This window comes from Hyla sarda, chromosome 7, assembly GCF_029499605.1.
Source record: "Hyla sarda isolate aHylSar1 chromosome 7, aHylSar1.hap1, whole genome shotgun sequence".
Lineage (NCBI taxonomy): Eukaryota > Metazoa > Chordata > Amphibia > Anura > Hylidae > Hyla > Hyla sarda.
The window spans coordinates 70531121-70545635 of NC_079195.1; the positions used below are offsets into that span (position 1 = coordinate 70531121).

The 14515-nt window shown below is 44.4% G+C and overlaps 1 long non-coding RNA gene across 2 annotated transcripts in view; it reads right to left on the reverse strand.

The window, feature by feature from the left end:
• Positions 1 to 444: 444 nt before the first annotated feature.
• Positions 445 to 14515, reverse strand: part of LOC130282210 (uncharacterized) — a 35977-nt gene continuing 21906 nt past the window's right edge. For both annotated transcript variants that reach the window (XR_008846282.1, XR_008846283.1), the window contains exons 2-3: positions 9501 to 10154; positions 445 to 775 (exon numbers count right to left, since the gene is read on the reverse strand). This is a non-coding gene — a long non-coding RNA (uncharacterized LOC130282210). The remainder of the gene's footprint in view (positions 776 to 9500; positions 10155 to 14515) is intronic.

Consider the following 14515-nt stretch of genomic DNA (forward strand, 5'->3'; position numbering starts at 1 on the left):
AGGTTTGTTCCCTATTTAATATAATTCTATTATCTTCTTGAAGATTTTCTAACCTCTTGTGTCAATCTAAATTGAACGTGATAATACACTTATAATGAAATAACTTGGGACAGTAGCCTGGTGGCATGTGACAGCTTTGTAGGCCGAAATGACAATAGATCGTGACACAGTTGTGACCTGAATACGGAGAGCAAGAACATTGTTGGAAGACTGAAATCCCAGAGGCTATATACACATGTACATGCATCACATCAGAAACCTTTGACACGAACAATGCTGTTGTAGTCTGTGCCCCTTTTTTATGTTTTCATTTCTTTTTCATGCACTGGTAGCTGATAAAATGTTGGATCTATTTAGCATTGGGTTAGTCATTCCATTGGGATGAAATATAGGCAATACATAGTTTCATAATAATACTTTAATTTTATAGTGCATACAGATTCCGCAGTGCAGTACACTCAATTAGATTCCCTGTCCCCACTGGGTCTTACAATCTAAATTCACCTATCAGTATGTTTTTGGACTGCTAACCTGGAGGAAACCCACACAAACACAGGGAGAATATACAAACTCATTTCAGAAGTTCTACTTCTTGGGTTTTAAACGCAGGACCCCAGTGATGCTGGGCAGCAGTGCCAACCACTGAATCACTGTGCTGTTATATGTAATGTCATATCCGGTCTTCTACTCACTCTTTTCCTTGCCATTGTTTTGCTTTAGCCAAGACTGAAGAAGGCCCATTTAAGAAGGTAAAAGCCAATGGTGTTCTTCCAGCCTGCAGAGAGGAGTAAAATAATACTACAATAATTAGGTACAGGTAAAGTCCATTTGAGTTATGATAACTGGTCTGAACTTAAAGGAGTAGGGCAGTGAAACATAACTTATTCCCTATCCAAAGGACCCCTGGAACCCCCCCACGATCTCCTGAACAGGGCCCAGCAGTCTGCCAGAAGCGGCCGTTCCAACCCCTGAAGGAAACCGTGGCCAACACGCCCCTCCATGTGGGAGCCGGGATGCCCCCTTCCAGCAGACTCCATTCAGAAGATCGTGAGGGGTCCCAGCGTTTGGACCTCCCACGATATATAACTTATCCCCTATCCTTTGAATAGGGGATAAGTTATGTTTCACTACAGATCTCTTTTTTAAGGCCAAAAAGAAGGAGTACGGGGGTGGACTCCAATGGACAGCAAAATCTGCTGAAGAAAATCTGCAGCAGTTCTGCAGCAGAATATTTAAACGTACCCTTATAAAACATTATGGTCCCATATTACAGAACCTTGACAAACCCATGTTAGTGGGTTCATTGTGATGTCTGTATTGGCTTTATATTCAGAATATTAGACAAATCACATTAAATGGGGTTAGTATGCAGGCCTGTACCTAAAAAAAAAAAATTATAAATGTATCTTGAGAGCATTCCCCTTTACTGCCTAATGTACATCATCCTATACCGTGATAATACATGTTATTGTCTTCACTTGTGACCGGTTTTAATATTATGGCTGATCGGTGTATGACAGGAGAGCTGGCAGGTCCTCTGTAAATGCAGAATATAAACCATAATGTGCACATTGTAAACACAGTATGGGACTATATATGGATACAGCATAAACACTGCATAGAAACAATGGAGATCAGCTTATTGTCTTCCATGGGTTTGCCAAAATCTCGCTGAGATGACAGACTAAAAATTGCATCCCAGTCATTTTTCATTGTTGATTCTCAAATATGTAATATGAATGCACTGAAGGCCTCAGACAAACATGAGGAATGAGCACTCTGTAAGCCAATAAACTGCACTTGCTGAAATGCTTTTCACCTTGAAGATGTTAATAGCCCTATTAACACTCTGGTCACATTTATGTGTCAACTGAGTGTCCTTCAATACCTTGTCATCCAACATTGAGACCATGTCTACTACACTAAATACTGCACTAAACACCATGTCTACTACAGTAAATACCAGTATTGTAAACAAAACTAAGCATGAAGTGCATAATACTTATAAGTAGAACAATCACATAACACATAGATGAAATTTATAATATATTTATTCAAAGCAGGGGCAGAATGGGAACTTAAAGTGGGTCTGGAAATTATTTTAAAGTGGCTTCATGTTTGAGGTGGGTTCAGACTTGCAGAAAGTGGGGGCACCACAAGTAACCAAGCTCAGCAAAGCATTAGCTCTCACTTTGATGGGTGGATGGATGGATGGATAGGTAGGTAGGTAGATATGAGATAGATAGATAAATAAATAAATAAATACATAACTATGAGATAGATGGATAGATAGATAGCATAGCAACTGATCATGTGGTAGAGGGTGTGATGAGGGCAGATGGAATGGCCCTAGGGGTAGATGGCATTAACCCCTTGTGTTCGCGACGCCAGGGCGTGGTTTATCCTTAATACCACCAGAAGGTATACCCTTGGATCCTGGGCTGGGCAAGGGGGCAATAATGACTCTAACGGCAAGTTATGGAACAACAGTAGCTTTACTGAGTTAGACAGGGGGAATAGTCTATACAGCTTAGCCAGGCCCACGGAGGTGACCAGTGACTTCAGAGACCTTAGGGCTTGCTGGGACTTGCAGTGTACTGGGACAATTTTGATGCAGGCCATGCTGACTGAAGACAGCTTGACTTTGACTGACTTGACTGAGACTGACTATACCCCGTTTGTTGCTCTGACTGGGACCAGGGGGTTGTGGATTTGTAGACTTGTGGCTGCGTGGTTGACTTGACGCCTCCTCTGGACTCCAGACACAATCTTAGGACTTGACTGCACTGGACCTCAGCAAAGACTTAACTGGAAATCAAGAGAGCCAGCTAGTTCCTCCCAGGGTTTATATGGGGGAGACTCAGAGGGGTCCCATAGGTCACCCTAAGGTCTCATGGTCACTGATACCTCACTGGGTTACAATCACATGAAACTGGTTAATCACATGTCAACGGTTCTTAAAGACATAACACTTTTATATACAATACACAGCATGTGCACAGACATAACACTTTTATATACAATACACAGCAGGGGACATTGCAGGGAGGCTGCCCGAAAGGGCAGCTAAGGTACTGGGGTACAACTTCTGTACCGGGCCACCACAATCAGATCACTTCTTTCATTTTTAAAAGGCCTCTGAAGAATAAAAGAAGCAATCAGATTGGTTGTTATGGGCAACTGCACCACTCTTCTTCTATATAGTTCTATATATATTTTTTTTTTTTATAAATCTCCACCTTTAAATTTAGCTCTGGGGCCCCCCATTCCTCTTGATCATCTTTGAGATGTTTCTTCACCATCATCACCTGTGGTAAATTCAGATGATTGGACATGATTTGAAAAGACTCAGCCCTGTCTCCCAGCTGACAATGCATATCAGAGCAAAAATTAAGTCATGAGAGGAAAAGAACTGCCTGTACAGCTTACCGACAGGATTGTGTGGAGGCGCAGATCTGGAGAAGGGTATAAAACATTCCTGCTGCACTAAAACCTATACCTATACACCAGCCGAGTTAGGCCAGCCTACCTTGTGCCAGGCATGGGGCAAATAATCACTTCGATGCAAGGTTAAGGTTAACCGGCTTGCTTTACTGAGGTTGGAAAGATGGTACAATCTGTTACAGCTCAGATTGGCGTTAAGGAGTTGCAGGGCGAATTTAGGGAAGCTTATCAGCTTGCTGGGACTTACAGTTGATTGTGCTGTATATGACTGATTCAGCCCACGCTATACTTTAGAGTCTTGGACTTGACTAACTTGACTGAAGTAATCCCCCGAGACTGTAGGCTTACCGCAATGCTTTGACTTTCACCTCGGTAGTGGGGTTAACTCGTAGTAGATGCATGGTTGCTGGACTAGGCCTCAGGCCTCCTTTCAGATCCCCCTCACAGACAGACTTCACTCTTCCCCAAAATGTACCACAGCAAAGGCTTAATCTCAAGAGAGCGAACTGAACTCTGACCTCAGTATATAAGGGGACAATTTAGAGCAGGGGTCCTCAAACTACGGCCCGCGGGCCACATGCGGCCCACGGAGCGCATTTACCCGGCCCGCCGGGTGTTTTTGCCTTAGGACATCCCTGTGTTCCGAAACATGCTTTCGGAACACAAGGATGCCTCTGTGAAGTCCCTGCGGCCCGCATTTACTTTAAAAACGTGGGGACCGCCGGGAGTAGGCGCACGAAACGACGTCACTGACGTCCCATGCGTGCGCCCATGGCAACCGAGCACGGAACAGCGGAGAAGAAGCAAGGACGCGCGTGCTGGTAGTAGGTAAGTGTTTACCAGCGGCGCGTCCCTTCGGTGTTCTGACCACCGATCCTCCGGTCCTGCTATGGCCGGACTCGAGGAGCGGTGATCGGAACACTGAAATGGGGCAGTACACAGGCATACAGCCTCCAGCCATACTTTATGGCTGGAGGCTGTATGCCTGTGGGGGAACATACTGCCAACGTAATTTGGGGGACTATACTGCCAGCCTAATGTGGGGGAACATAGTGCACCTAATGTGGGGGAACTATACTGCACCTAATGTGGGGGAACATACTGCACCTAATGTGGGGGAACATACTGCACCTAATGTGGGGAACTATACTGCACCTAATGTGGGGGAACTATACTGCACCTAATGTGGGGGAACATACTGCCAGCCTAGTGTGGGGGACTATACTGCACCTAATGTGGGGGAACATACTGCACCTAATGTGGGGGAACATACTGCCAGCCTAGTGTGGGGGAACATACTGCACCTAATGTGGGGGAACATACTGCCAGCCTAGTGTGGGGGACTATACTGCACCTAATGTGGGGGGACTATACTGCACCTAATGTGGGGGAACTATACTGCACCTAATGTAATTTGGGGGACTATACTGCCAGCCTAGTGTGGGGGAACATACTGCACCTAATGTGTGGGAACTATACTGCCAATATAATTTGGGGGACTATACTGCCAGCCTAATGTGGGGGACTATACTGCACCTAATGTGGGGGAACTATACTGCCAATGTAATTTGGGGGACTATACTGCACCTAATGTGGGGGAACTATACTGCCAACGTAATTTGGGGACTATACTGCCAGCCTAATGTGGGGGAACATACTGCACCTAATGTGGGGGAACATACTGCACCTAATGTGGGGGAACATACTGCACCAAATGTGGGGAACTATACTGCACCTAATGTGGGGGAACATACTGCACCTAATGTGGGGGAACATACTGCCAGCCTAGTGTGGGGGACTATACTGCACCTAATGTGGGGGAACTATACTACACCTAATGTGGGGGAACATACTGCACCTAATGTGGGGAAACATACTGCCAGCCTAGTGTGGGGGACTATACTGCACCTAATGTGGGGGGAACATACTGCCAGCCTAGTGTGGGGGACTATACTGCACCTAATGTGGGGGAACTATACTGCACTTAATGTGGGGGAACATACTGCACCTAATGTGGGGAAACATACTGCCAGCCTAGTGTGGGGGGTTGGGGACTATACTGCACCTAATGTGGGGGAACATACTGCACCTAATGTGGGGAAACATACTGCCAGCCTAGTGTGGGGGACTATACTGCACCTAATGTGGGGGAACATACTGCCAGCCTAGTGTGGGGGACTATACTGCACCTAATGTGGGGGAACATACTGCACCTAATGTGGGGAAACATACTGCCAGCCTAGTGTGGGGGACTATACTGCACCTAATGTGGGGGAACATACTGCACCTAATGTGGGGGAACATACTGCCAGCCTAGTGTGGGGGAACATATTTCACCTAATGTGGGGGACTATACTGCACCTAATGTGTGGGAACTATACTGCCAATATAATTTGGGGGACTATACTGCACCAAATGTGGGGGAACATACTGCCAACGTAATGTGGGGGACTATATTGCACCTAATGTGGGGGAACTATAATGCACCTAATGTGGGGCACTATATTGCACCTATTGTGGCTGAACTATACTGCCAGCCTAATGTGGGGGACTATATTGCACCTAATGTGGGGGAACTATACTGCACCTAATGTGGGGGAACTATACTGCCAGCCTAATGTGGGGGACTATATTGCACCTAATGTGGGGAAACTATACTGCCAGCCTAATGTGGGGGACTATATTGCACCTATTGTGGGCAAACATACTGCCAACGTAATGTGGGGGACTATATTGCACATAATGTGGGGGAACTATACTGCCAGCCTAATGTGGGGGACTATATTGCACCTAATGTGGGGGAACTATACTGCCAGCCTAATGTGGGGGACTATATTGCACCTAATGTGGGGGAACTATACTGCCAGCCTAATGTGGGGGACTATATTGCACCTAATGTGGGGGAACATACTGCCAACGTAATGTGGGGGACTATATTGCACCTAATGTGGTGGAACTATACTGCCAGCCTAATGTGGGGGACTATATTGCACGTAATGTGGGGGAACTATACTGCCAGTCTAATGTGGGGGACTATATTGCACCTAATGTGGGAGAACTATACTGCACCTAATGTGAAGGACTATATTGCACCTAATGTGGGGGAACATACTGCAAGCCTAATGTGGGGGACTAAATTGCACCTAATGTGGGGGAACTACAACCTAATGTGGGTGAACTATACTGCACCTAATGTGGGGGGGGGGGAACTACAACCTATTGTAGGGGAACTACTACCTAATGTGGGGGACTATACTGCCAACCTAATGTGGGGGAATTGTACTGCACCTAATGTGGGGGACCTATACTGCCAACCTAATGTGAGGGAATTGTACTGCACCTAATGTGGGGGAACTGTACTGCCAACCCTAATGTGGGGGAACTGTATTGCCAACCCTAATGTGGGGGAACTACAACCTAATGTGGGGGATCTATACTGCCAACCTAATGTGGGGGGAACTGTGCTGTGTATTTAAAGTGGTAGTCCACTAATAAGATATATGTGTGTATAGGAATTTATTCATATTTTGTTATCTATAGTCCGGTCCTCCAACGGTCTGAGGGACCGTGAAATGGGCCCCCCCTCCCCCCCCCCCTTTAAAAAGTTTGAGGACCCCTGATTTAGAGCCTTCCCATTGGCCAGATAAGTCACATGTTCACCACTGCATACTCCCCTTAACAACAAGGTCCTTAGCAACAAGAGATTTTAAGGCAACAAGTACATAGATAATACAATACATTAACCCTTATATGACAGTATATTATATAGTGCATGATAGAGAGTTCTGAGGAGAGGGGACCCATGACGGACATTAAGCAGCATCTGCCACACAGGAAGGGCAGGAGTACAGAAGAACACATGATTCTGTACTGGGTGACCACAAATGAACATGCACGCTCCTTTGATTTTGTTCATCTCTAGAGAGTGGAGAAAACTTGGGTCTGGCTCTATCACTTGTGGTTCTGGTACTAGCTTGGATTTTATGGCTTTCTTTACACTCCTCTGGGGTCACCAACTCACTTCGACACTGGTGTGGAGCTTGATGCCTATACTGAAGCTGGTGCTGAGTACATTCCCCGCAACTGAGCACTGAAACACTATCTCTTTCTCCTGGTATGGCACCCCTAGAGCTCCTTTCTTGTGTCCCACCCACTCTGGACTTACTCTTCCCTGCCGTGAACACCCAAAACACAAAAAGAAACTTGCTGTCTCAGGTGCTACTCAAGAGATGGTGACCTATACACAGAAGCAGAACACTTGTTTGTAAAAAAAAAAAAAAAATTATAAGGCTAAGTTTCCACTTGTTTTTTTTTTTTCTGGCAGTTTTTGGATAGCTGCCACTGCAGTTCTAGAGCCAAAGCCAGAAGAGTATTCCAAAGGAATAGGACATATAAAGGAAGGACTTTTACTTCTCCTCCCTTATGGATCCACTTCTGACTTTGGCTCAAAAACTGCAGTGGCAGTTTTCCAAAAACTGCCAGAAAAAAAAAACAAGTGGAAACTTAGCCTAACAATTCACAATTGGTCAGAGGAGGGAATTTAACAAAATGCCTAAAGCTTTTTTGTGTGTAGAAAAGCCCTCCCAAAAAGTCCCAAACGACTTTGTTGCATATTATTTTGTGACTTTGCAGCTTCAGTCAATTTTCATAAAACACTTTTTACGTAGTAACATAGTTCATAAGGTGGAAAAAAGACCAGAGCCCATCAAGTTCAAACTATAACCCTAATGAGTCCCTACTGAGTTGATACAGAGGCAAGCAAAAAACCCTCATACTAGAGGTAAAAATTCCTTCCCGACTCCAATATGGCATCAGAATAGATCCCTGGATCAACATTCTGTCCCTATAAATCTAGTATACATAACCAGTAATGTTATTATTCTCCAAAAATGAATCAAGCTCTTTTATAGAGTTCCCCATAACCAACTCCTCTGGTAGAGAGTTCCATAGTCTCACTGCTCTTACAGTAAAGAAGCCCCGTCTGTGCTGGTGTAGAAACCTTCTTTCCTCTAGATGTAGAGGATGCCCCCTTGTTATAGATACTAAATAACCCTAATTCTGATAATCTTTCTGGGTACTGTAGTCCTCCCATTCCCCGTATTACCCTGGTTGCCCGTCTTTGAACCCTCTCCAGCTCCACTATATCTTTCTTGTACACTGGTGCCCAGTACTGTACACAGTATTCTATGTGTGGTCTGACTAGTTATTTGTACAGCGGTAGAATTATTTCCTTGTCGTGGGCATCTATGCCCCTATTGATGCACCCCATGATTTTATTTGCCTTGGCAGCAGCTGCCTGACATTGGTCACTACAACTAAATTTACTGTTAACTAAGACTCCTAAGTCCTTTTCCACATCAGTCGTCCCAAGTGTTCTCCCATTTAATACATAATCTCAGCCATATTTTTACTCCCCATGTGCATAACCTTACATTTATCAGTGTTGAACCTCATCTGCCACTTCCCAGCCCAAACCTCCAACCTATCCAAATTTTCATTTTTACTTCACAGTGGTAACTAATTCATAAAATAATATTTCTAAAAATAAAGTTGCTTTCAACAGCATTTTAAATATTGAAGACCCCTTAATCAATGTAACCCTCTAAATTATATATTTTTTTGTTCTTGATAATATTTATTATTATTATTATTATAAATACAAAATGTTTTAATGTAAAAAACAAAGCAATTAAATAACAAATGTAATGAGTTGGTTAATTTTTAAACAAAAGTAAATGTTACTTTTAACTATGTGTGAGCGTAAATTGATTTATTTTAAGCTATTGCTTTCCCATCATTATATCACAAATTTGGGAACATGCTAGCTGGTTTCAGAATTTATCCTTAGAATGGTTATTACCATTAAACAGATACTCCCTGTAGAGGAAAAGTTTGGTGCTGTTCTAGAGATAGTGGGTAGGGGAGGGGGTTCACACTGGTCCAACCCACCGCAATCAGACACTTATACTCATTCTGTGGATAGGGGTTACTTTTGTAAATGCTGGAGTAACCCCTTTAACCTGCATTTTTGTATATAAGTCTTTTGTGCTGCTCACTGTTCCGGCCGTTGTCTCTGCATCTTGGAGCCTCCCTTCCTTTGCTTCTCTGGTAAGGGGTATGGACAGTAATGGATACTTAGCTGGCAAGATTGTCAGGTTTGTGATGCCAGAAGGAGGATTGTGATTAGGATAAGTATTAGATGATGAGGGTTTGAGTGTCCAGTGGCTGGAGTGTAGCAACCCTGTAGTTAGATGACCGTCCCCACTAACCACTACTTCAATAAAGCAGCTATCAAAGCCCTGGGAAATAAATATATCAAAAGCCTGGATTTATGGATAACAGATTGCTCTTTATGATGTTGCAAATCCAATATAGTAGAAGACACTTGAGGTCATACAGGCTCGGGATACAGTAATTTATATACACTTAAGAAGCTAATAAGCACCTGGTAACTTGTCACTGTCACAGTTCTTTAGTAATTTATCAGACTGAGAATTGTCACTATATGACTTGTAGTCCTCCTGAGGTAGACCGGTTCTCTATCCCTAGTGGTCCCTTCCCTCTTGGCCCCTTAAATGGACATATGCCCAATCTGGCGAAGGAAGACTGCAGTAACATCCCAAGGGAAACGCCAAAAAGGTGCTGCTCATCTATGGCTGAGATGTATAATGGTAGTCTCTTTTTGGTTTACATCTGGATACATTTTTTGACTGTAATGAATTGGATTACAGAATTACAGATTACAGAATTTAACAAAATAACAGAACATAAAAAAAACTGTTTATGTTAAAGTGTATCTCTTGTTATAATGGAAGACAATGTCAGATAAATATAACATAAGCGTATACATTTAGATAGTATATCTTTGGATCCAACTATAGAAGAAGATAAAAGTTCACACCCTTCTTAAAAATAAATAAATAAAACAGATCTGTCAAGCGGGTGCCATCTGTATGCCATTTCTGATGGATCTGTCAGAGAAAATATACAGTTGACATACAATGCATCACATTTTGGCAGTATAGTTAAGCTATCTTCACACAGCCGCCTTATGGCTCCATGTCAGAGCCATATATTCATCATCAAATATGGGAATGGATCCCATCGGGGAATGCAGAACATTTCACAAAGGGTTTAGCTTTCCCTTTACGGGATCTGATTAATTTTTTACGCTAAAGGATTTTTTCCCCAGTAATTTTAATTGTAGAATTTCATTGTCTAAATACAGCAGAAATCTGTAGATGTGATATGTCAATATAATATGACATCTAAATTCATGTAAAATAAAAAAAAAGTTAAATATATGTGCATACGGATAAAAATTCCTGCAACTGTGTCTTTAAATTCCTCAACATCCACGGGGTCACAGTTTGCTCATGCCTCTTATGTGCAATGTCTAGTAATTCACCGAACAACTCCATGCTGCCAGAATACACGTACCGAGAATAACCCATTGGTCACAAGACAAAACAGATGAAGGGTGTAATGTTTTTTTTTCTGTTGTTTTATGTTTTTTTTTCTAATTGTGGTAAAACTATGGTATTCAAATGCCACTTTTCCTTAGAACCTTAATGGAAGATGCCATAAATCTTTACTGCAATAATGATTTGAAAAGTTCAACTCCCTCATTTCTTATTTTACTAAAAAATGTTCCTTTTCCTCTCATTTTTGTTTCTGGCATTTCATGTGTGAACCAAAGAGTTTAGGGGTGGAGGTCTTATGTAAATACGTTGGCACTAGAGGACTAGTTTGGTTGGGTTCACATGTTATATTTTGGTTAATATTTGTATCCAAAACCAGCAACAAAGAGAAAAACTACAATAGATAGATTGACACCCTGTCTGTGTCTTGGACCCATTCTTTGTTTTGGCTAAAAAAAATATTATGTGTCAACCCAGCCTTAAAGGGGTAGTCCAGTGATGAAAAACTTATCCCCTATCCTAAGGATAGTTGATAAGTTTGAGATCGCGGGGGGTCCGACCGCTGGGGCCCCCTGCGATCTCTCTGTACGGGGGCCAGGCTCTCCGGCCAGATAGCGGGTGTCAACCACAGCACGATGCGGAGGCCGACACGCCCCCTCAATACATCTCCATGGCAGAGCCGGAGATTGCCGAAGGTAGCGCTTCGGCTCTGCCAAAGAGTTGTATTGAGGGGACGTGTCTGCCGCCGCCTCGTGCGGAGGTCGACATGCCCCCTTCCCGCGGGCTGTCGGGGCTCCGTACAGGAGATCGCAGGGGGCCCCAGCGGTCAGACCCCCCGCGATCTCAAACTTATCCCCTTATCCACTGGGTCATCACTGGACTACTCCTTTAAAACAGAACTTTAGCCAACCACCCAAACAATTTGGCTATTATTACATAGCTCTGGGTTCCCTGATCACAAACCTTATTTCAGTTTCTTGATACGTTTCTTCATATTTCAGAGATATGAGAGATTATAACTTGTCTGATAATTCAGAGATTCAGTCAGATGGGTGTAAACCTAAGTTTAATAATGGGAGTAAATATCAGGTGATGGGCAGAATTATACAGTCATGACTGCATAACCCATTACACCACCTGATCACTCCCATTATTAAAATTAAAGGGGTACTCCGGTAGAAAAAAACATTTTTAAATCAACTGGTAAAAAGTTAAACAGATTTGTAAATTACTTCTATTTAAAAAAATCTTAAACCTTCCAGTAATTATCATCTGCTGTATGTTCTAAAGGAAGTTGTCCAGTTATTTTCTGCTGACACCTTTGTCCATGTCAGGAACTGTCCAGAGCAGGAGCAAATCCTTATAGCAAACCTCTCCTGCTCTGGACAGTTCCCGAGATGGACAGAGGTGTCAGCAGACAGCAATGTGGTCAGATTGTCAAATTGACCACTGATTAAAAAATTTAAGATTAAAGAGATTAAAAAACTTAAAATAAAAAAAAATGTGAAACAAGGGTATCCTGAGATATTTAATGATAGTAACATGGTAACAGTTTTTTTTTCTTTTTGGCCACAGGTCCTCTTTAACGAGGGTGCAGAGATAAAATTCACACTAGATCAGGGGTTTTCAACCGGTGATACGCATACCCCTAGGGGTACACCATGGGTTGTGTGGGGGTACGCCAGTGTGTTGACAAATACCGGCCATGCATTGGCCATTATTTGTCAGCGCACAGCAGAGAATGGCCACGGCAGCTTTCTGTATAGTATCGGCTACTGTACGGGAGCTGCGTGGTTGCTGGAGAGACGTTTGATTCCCCTGATGTTGCGCAGAGGTGCCACACAGTGCAGGAGGATGTCACATGTCAGTGTGGCCCTCCGAACGGGAATCTGAGACATACTGTTTACCCAGACAGGCCACACAGGACATTACCGGACAGGCTCGGTAATGTTAAAAAAAATAAGTAAAATATAAGTGTATGGGAGGGTTTTTGTATGTATATATATATATATATATATATATATATATATATATATATTAGCCCAGGGAAATCAGAGGGGGGGATGAGGTGGGGATGGGGGGGGGGGGGGGGGGAATAATAGCACAAGGGCATTAAGATGAAGGGGGGGATAATGGCAAAAGGGGATCAGAGGGAGGGGGAATAATGGCACAAGGGGATTAATATGGGGGAGTGATGATTATTTCCCCACCCCATCTTAATACCCTTGTGTCATTATTCCCCCCTCCCTGATCCCCTTGTGTCATTATTCTGCGTCCCCCTCCCCCCTTCCCGATCCATGTTTGCCATATCGGATAATAATGGCACATGGGGATTATGATGGAGGGGGGAATAATGGCACAATGGGATTGATATGGAGGGGGGGGGGCGAGTAATGATTATCCCTCCTCCCCCCCTCCATCTTAATCTCTTGTGCCATTACTCACCCCCTCCCTCTGATCCCCTTGGGCCCTTATTCCCACCTTCCTCTGATCCCCTTTTGCCAAATCGGATAATAGTGGCACAAGGGGATTAAGATGGCACAAGGAGATTAAGATAGAGGGGGGAAAAATACACAAGGGGATCAGAGGGAGGGAGGAATAATGGCACAAGGAGATTAAAATGGAGGGGGAAATAATGACACAAAAGGATTAATATGGAGGGGTGGGGGCGAGTAATGATTATCCATCCCCCCCCTACATCTTAATCCCCTTGTGTCATTATTCCCCCCTCCCTCTGATCCCCTTGTGTCATCATTCTGCCCCCCCCCCCGCCCCTCTAATCCCTGTTTGCCATATCGGATAATAATGGCACAAGGGGATTATGATGGAGTGGGAATAATGACACAAGGGGATTAATATGGAGGGGGGCGAGTAATGATTATCCTTCCCCCATCTTAATCTCTTATTCCATTACCCCCCTCCCTCTGATCCCCGTGTTCCATTATTCCCCCCCTCCCTCTGATCCCCTTGCAGAATAATGGCACAAGTGGATTAAGTATCGCATTAGTATATGTCACGATTCGGCTTACAGGTAGTGGATCCTCTGTGTCAGCGAGGGATTGGCGTGGACCGTGCTGGTGGACCGGTTCTAAGAGGCTACTGGTGTTCACCAGAGCCCGCCGCAAAGCGGGATGGTCTTGCTGCGGCAGTAGCAGCCAGGTCGTATCCACTAGCAACGGCTCAACCTCGCTGACTGCTGAGAAGGCGTGGGACAGAAGGACTAGGCAGAGGCAAGGTCAGACGTAGCAGAAGGTCGGGGCAGGCGGCAAGGTTCGTAGTCAAGATGGATAGCAGGAGTTCAGGTAACACAGGCTTTGGACAACACTAAACGCTTTCACTGGCACAAGGCAACAAGATCCGGCAAGGGAGTGCAGGGGAAGTGATGTGATATAGCCAGGGAGCAGGTGGAAGCCAATTAAGCTAATTGGGCCAGGCACCAATTATTGGTGCACTGGCCCTTTAAGTCTCAGAGAGCCGGCGCGCGCGCGCCCTAGAGAGCGGAGCCGCGCGCGCCAGCACATGACAGCAGGGGACTGGGACGGGTAAGTGACTTGGGATGCGATTCGCGAGCGGGTGCGTCCCGCTGTGCGAATCGCATCCCCGACGGCCAAGTCAGTGCAGCGCTCCCGGTCAGCGGGACCGACCGGGGC